Raw genomic sequence first — 7,187 nt, forward strand, 5'->3', positions numbered from 1 at the left:
TACTTTTTTTTTAGTCAGACCCAAAAGAAATGACACATTTCTATATTAAGTAACAATTTAACTTTAAAATATCTATTTTATCCTTACTGAAATGATTTTTAGTCACACAAATTTCTATCATTTATTTTAGAATACAAGTTTTAAAAATCTTCCTTTCTTTTTAAAATTACGTGTTAAATTAAACTACCTCACACTAAATGGGACGAATAGAGTAATAATTATAAGGTATATATTAATGAGGCTTAATTTTTTTATTAATTTTTGCCATTTTAAGTGATATTTCAATTATCTAGATAGATTACTTAATTCAGTATTGTAGCAGAGTACTAAGAAAATCAGACAAAAATGGGACCCACTAACATTATGAGTTTTAAATAAGAATATTTTATTTTTTATTTCTTCTAGGACTTAGTGATTTTTGCTAAAATAGCCCTCGGAATTTAAGTTTATTTACTAAGAAAAAAGGGAAAAAGTTTTTTTTTTTTTGTGCTTCTGATTTTGTCTGATTGGTCGATACAGTACTGTACTGTTTAATAAAAAAAATAGAAAAAAGTACTGTACAAAATACCATTTAGATTTTAAAAGTACCAACATGGTATTTTTGTTGCAGCACGAGGACTTGGAAAAAATCACAAAAGGGCTTTTTGATTAAAAAAAATAAAAATAAGTTTGATGAATTATTTGACATAAAATAATTTGATGAAATAAAAGTTGTACCACCAATGGAACACCTATAAAAATTACCATGTAGGAGTCATAAGTATTTATACTTTTTCTTTGACGAATCAAAGTAATAAAGGACTGAATCTTAGTAGATCATGGCAGTAATGTTGCTTTGCCACTTATAATGTTTCATCGCGTATTTACGTCGTCTGCCAAGAATTCTACCTGTCGATGAAAATTATACTCCAAGATGGTCCACACGACTCTTCTACAGCGATTCCCTTGGGGGAAATCAAAAGATTCAAATTTTTTCCCTTAAATTTTGATCAAATTAAAATCAGAAAATCAAATTAAAATGGAGGGAGCAATAATTTTGTGTATGTTTTAACTTTTAAATTAATAGTACTATTATAAATATCAATTTTAAAACATAAAGATATTGGCGTTGAGTTTACCAACATAAACTTTTGTTTTTCTTTTTGGAGACGTGGTATAGAATTTGTAACATGTTGTTAGTAAGAATATATTTTAGCATTCTATCATTTCAGTTAAATAATATTCTAAATTAATTATCTTGAACTTTATCTTAATGAAATCCTAATTAGTTGTGGATTGCATTGAAGAAATAATTTACTTAGCTAAATTAGACCAATTGCCTTAATTGTTTTTTTTTAATAGTCAAGTTGAGAATCGAATTAATGTGCGTTGGCTTTTACTATAATTGAATATTTTGATTCTACTTGATCTAATTATAATAATCATTATTTGATTATTTTTTCATTTACTCTTGTTTAGTTGGTGATTATTAAAGTTTTCTCTAAATAACTAAAATCTTTGATGGTGACTTTTGACCTAAACTAAAAGATGAAGATTAAATAATTAGAATGGTTGGTGCATATTCTAAATCAAACCCGTACAATTTTCTTTAAAAAGTCTTAAACAATTAAAGGCAATACAATACCATATTTGTAGCTTCTTCTTATTTCTTTTAAGCTAATAATGTAGGATTTTGTTCGCACATCCAACAATTTCTTTCTCGAACTAGTTTTGATCCATACATCCATCGTTAAGATAATATTAATGGGATAATATGAAGATTTATTTCGTGTCACTCACATCATTCGAGTATTTGCGACAACTATAGTTCATAACTCACATACTTCTTATGGGTTTTCAAGCTAAGAGTAAAGATAGTTATAACTTATGAAAGGGTAAATGTGGTAAAGATAATAAAGATAGTTCATTCTCATCTTGATGATTAATTGACTCTGATATTAATTGTTGGACTAAGTCAATCCAAATGTATTCATAACATAATGTGAAATACATATATTATTCACTTTAGATCAAGCCTATGCAATTTTCTTCAAAATGCCTCATACTATTAAGAGTTTCCTCAATATAGAACTTTATCCACGCATCAAACAATTACTCATTCTTTTTTTCCTTTTTAATACAATAATGACGATATAATTTATCTACTCGATATTTAGATCAAATTATATATTCCACAACAATGAAAAAGTTATAAAGTTGGTAGAATACACTTTGATGAAAGAAAAGTGTATATGCCAAAGTTACCCTTCCTTTTTAGCAGTGTTACAGAACTTATACCAACCTAAAGCTTGGTAGTCAGTGGTCACAGTCAATGTTGATTTCTCATTTTATTTTTATTATTTGCTTTATCAAGTGGATTTTATGTGCGCTTAAATTTTTTCGTGATTTGAGGATCGTTAATAATTTATTTTTTCAAATATAAAATGATTTGAATCTTCTTATAATGCATTTGATCGTTAAGAGTGATTATCAAATAGTATTTCAATAATTTATACAGTTCACTGAATGTGACACTTCTGAATGTCTCACCCCACAAGTTATATCACAGCTAATTAACGAAAGACGAATAAAGAAACAACAAAAGGAAAATAGAAAAAGAATAAGTAAATTTATTTTTTTAGAATCGAAAAGAAACTTGATCAGATAGTTCATATCGAAAACTTTCTACCTTAAGTAGATTTTGTTTTTTCTTCTAAATGAATTGAAATGCATTGAATGCAACAAATTTCTTTGAGTTACAAGTTGCAAGATTTGATTTTGTAATTCATTACAATTTTTTTATATATTTATCGGTATTTGATATCTGCATTAAAGTTCGATTACTTCAAATTTAAGCAGAGCAAGACTCGTTCAAAAAAAGTACTCCCTATCAAGAATTTTTCATACCCATAATTTTGAAAGTGAAACATCTAACTAATGAATCTTTATTATTATACTTGAGAAAATTTCTAAAAAATGGTATTCTTCTATTTCATTTGTAAGTGATCATACCAGATTATTTACACCTACAGGTAAAAGGGTCACTTTTACTAGATGAGTTTTTTATTAAGAAATCAAATAGGCTACACAAATATGTTATTCTAGCTCAAATCAAGCTATTTACAAGAAATAGGGTTTTATATCAGTGATCGAGTTAAATTTTTTACCAAAATAATTTTAAAAATATAAAGAAAAACATATTTAGAAAATTAAGAAAATTTAACACCTGCTATACAAACATAAAAATAAATTCAACTTTATATATATAATAATAATGTAATTATTCCACCAAAGAAAGTAATCCTCTCAAATTTCTATGTTAAAAATTAAGTTGATATATATTGACTTCCTTCTAAATTATATAGAAATAAAAATAATGTTGCTACTTGACTAAGTTGAGCTTGGAAAATTTAGTTTAATTTGATTTTGTCACTCATTTCTAGCAAACATCATTCTAATTAGTTTAAAATACCCCCCAAATACTTGGTTTGAGTTCATTGCATGTACTTCCCAATATAGAATTCATATTTATGATGCTCATTTAAGTGTTAGCTTGTACATCCCTCTGATCGCGGAGTCAGAATTTTCATTAAAAGATATTTTAGTAAGATTATGATACACAACATCACTGGACTAAACCTTCAACTTATGTTAAGATATATCAATACTTGTATATGTATATTTATGAGATAAGTGTCAAAAACACACCTAAACTATACATTTTTTTTAGTTTCATACCTAAACTATTGAGAGTGTGAGTTTCATACCTAAACTATCACTTATTATTTTAAATTAATGAAACTTCACTTTGGTACCGTATAATTTTTCTCTCACTTTATTAATCATTAAATCGAACTCTTAAATGCTTCCTAATATATAAAAAAAAATACCCTCGTTATTCTCTTGATTTTAAAATAAACTTTTAGACGGGTGATATTATAATGAGATATTTGTTTGGTTAATTTTCTAAGATAATAATCATCTTAAATGTAACTTTAGAATTAAACGGCTAAACAAAAACTTATTGCGTGTGCTACACATTAACATAAAAATCTCATATGATTTGAATTCAATTAGGAGTTTAATTAGCTAATTAAGTTTTAGTCAATCTTTGAATTAAGTTGTTTAATGTTATGCCTATTTTAACCTTCAATTTAACATATCACTCATTTAATCCATTGAAGTTTGGAGATTCTCTTTTGGAAAATAATTTTGGAGATTTTATATTTTCATTTTATTCAAAATTAATACCCCTACTAACCATATTTAATTTATAGGACCTTTATGGATGTACAATAATGTCACTAGAGGGCTATTTTGCGACAAAAAAAAATAACTATGTAATTACTACTTTTTTAAAGGTGGCCACAAATCACTTATATTTGGTAACGGTCGTTCTCCAAATAAATGCACAAAGACGTAACTTATAATGAATAATTAAATAAATCATCAATATCGTGCTCAAACTAAAATTTACCTTAATTAATATTGGAGAAAAGTTTGTAAAATTGCACACCCGTCAATATTAAAGATTTCGATTTTGTATTTTGGTATGCAAAAACTTAGTCTAGCGCTCCACTCTGTTTAGATAATTGTTATGTATTATTTTGTATTGTACTAAATTGTTGTAATAAATACAATATTTTAAATAGATTTTTATTATTTTCATCGTTACATATATAAAAGTATGCTACATATCAATAATTTGAAAGTTATACTTAAGAAAAAGGTAGATAGAGGAAAGACTATTATAAAAAAAGGTAAGTACAAAATGAGGTAAACCGACGTAATCATACAAATCGGTCGTTACATAAAATTAGATTTTTCATCATTATATGACGCTGAATTTTAACTATACGATATAGTAAAATTTAAGTAACAAATATTGTATTTAAACTAACAACACAATACAATAAGTAACAACCAGAGGCAGAAAATTTTTAACCTTATGAAAATTTTATAATGACGATTTCAAGTGTTAATTATTGGGTTCTAAATTTAATATTTGTACATATTTAATAAACTTCTTAACATGAATATACTAATTAAGCAGTTATTGAATTCAGTCGAACCCGTGTCCGTACCAAAATTTCAACTACGCCCTTAATAACAATCATGCAAATAAGTTGTGAACCTTGAAATATTTAAATTAATCAAATCACTATAAATATCGAACACTAAATAAAAAATAAAACATAATACTAGTAAAAATAGTTGTAAATAAATTTGATCCATTTATGTGATGGCTGGTTGTTATTGGTGAAATAATAGATAGAGGGGGCTGTCATTATCAACTTATGAATTTTCAGTACATGCGATAGGTCATCAGTCAATTAAACTTAAGTATTCTTAGATTTTATTACTCATATAATGTAAATTAATTATTTTATCCCTATTATACTTTCGATATAAATATCTAGAGTTCAAACCAGCCTTGCTATAAAAAAAAAGTTATGAACAAGTGAAACTCCTAGACTGTATCCTAAAGTTCAAATTAACTTATAAAGTTGAAGCCTATATATTTATATTATCTATGTATATTGTGATTGGATGGTAACAAATTGATATAAATATTGATTTGGTGGTACATAATAAATATAATATAGTATAGTTGTTGTGATCCTATAAACAAGAAAGTGGTCCCTTGAAGACATGCCATGGTCACTTTCATGGAAAATGTGTGACACTTTACAACTAGTACAAGATTTTGGTTGAATTGATACTAAGGGCCCCTCACTAATTACAATATATAACTTGTTCATTTTAGGATTTAGGGTGTGTTTGGTATGAAAAAATAAATAATTAATGAAGAGTAAGTGAAATTATTATATACATTTTTTGTGTCTAGTACATTTATAAGAAAAAAAATAAATATTGTTTCAACAGTATTTCGTTATATGTAATCTTATCACAAAAATAACATTTAACGGTAATAGATATATACTTTAATAAAGAGTGTTAAATGTCTCTAAAAATATACTTAGCAATAATTAAGCTATTACTGTTAATTAATTGTCGCTAATGATTATTTTTGGTAAAATGCATTGGAATGGGCGGGCAGTGAGAGTTTGGAGGTGACCGGGGGTGGGGTGGTCAAAGGATGAGGGTTAGGAGGAGATAATAAGAAACTCGTTTTACACTAGAAAAAATCATTTTTCTCATTTTTAAAAAAATTCTTTTTTTTCCTAAAAAAATATTTTGCTCATTTATTTGTTAATTAATTAATCATTTTAGATTTTGGATTATTCATTGGAATATCTTTAAATTTGGTGAATATAAAGGGGCCTAGGGGGTTTTGTTTCTATTTGTGTTACTAGTTGCTAATGAACATTCCAATTTAATTGCCAACCACCACCTTATAAATTGCCTAGAAAAAAATAAAGTGACATCATGACTAATTTCCCTTGTCATATTATTGAAAAATAGTCTCCAAAGCTCAATAATTAATATTATAAAAAATTTACACATGAGATGTTATATTGTCAAATCCATTTTCCTCTTAATTACTAATAACATTCAACGTATTGTAATGTGTGTTAAGTTGTAAATACTTTGCTTTGGTGTGAACTCAAGGTTGCACCATTTCGAACTCGAAAAATACATCATGAATGGTACTTAAAACGTCATGAAAAAATACGAGTAATTCATGATAATATAATGAATTTTTTTTATGGATAATACCAAAGACTAGTAATTTATGAGTATAACGGAAAAATAATTGACCGTATATCGCACGGGTATGAAAAATATATTAGTTTTTTTTTTAAATAAAAATTAGTTATCTATATATACCAAATTTGACCTAGTGTCTTTTGTAAAAAAAAAATCCCCTTTTTGTTTTTAAATTTTTCTGTGGAAAATTGAAAACTCTGGACTTCTTTTGCTCAATTATCAGTCCAAGCCCAATAAAAAACAATAGCCGTCATTATTATTTTTAGTTTCTATACTTATATTGTTATTTGTTTTTTTGGTCTTTTAACTCCAACCACACAATTTGTCTTATCCTATAAAAATAATTATTCGAAAACATAAATAAATAAATATTATAGTAAACGAAGCTCAACTTCCTTGGTTCATTTTATTAATTTACTATTGTCAAATCTCTATTTAATGATGATATATGTTTGTTATATTCTTGTCTTCTATAGCGATATAATATTACATATATTGAAAGTCGATTTCAAAGAAACTTAACCATTATAATGAAA

The sequence above is a fragment of the Solanum stenotomum genome, chromosome 6, assembly GCF_019186545.1.
Source record: "Solanum stenotomum isolate F172 chromosome 6, ASM1918654v1, whole genome shotgun sequence".
NCBI classification, from domain to species: domain Eukaryota; kingdom Viridiplantae; phylum Streptophyta; class Magnoliopsida; order Solanales; family Solanaceae; genus Solanum; species Solanum stenotomum.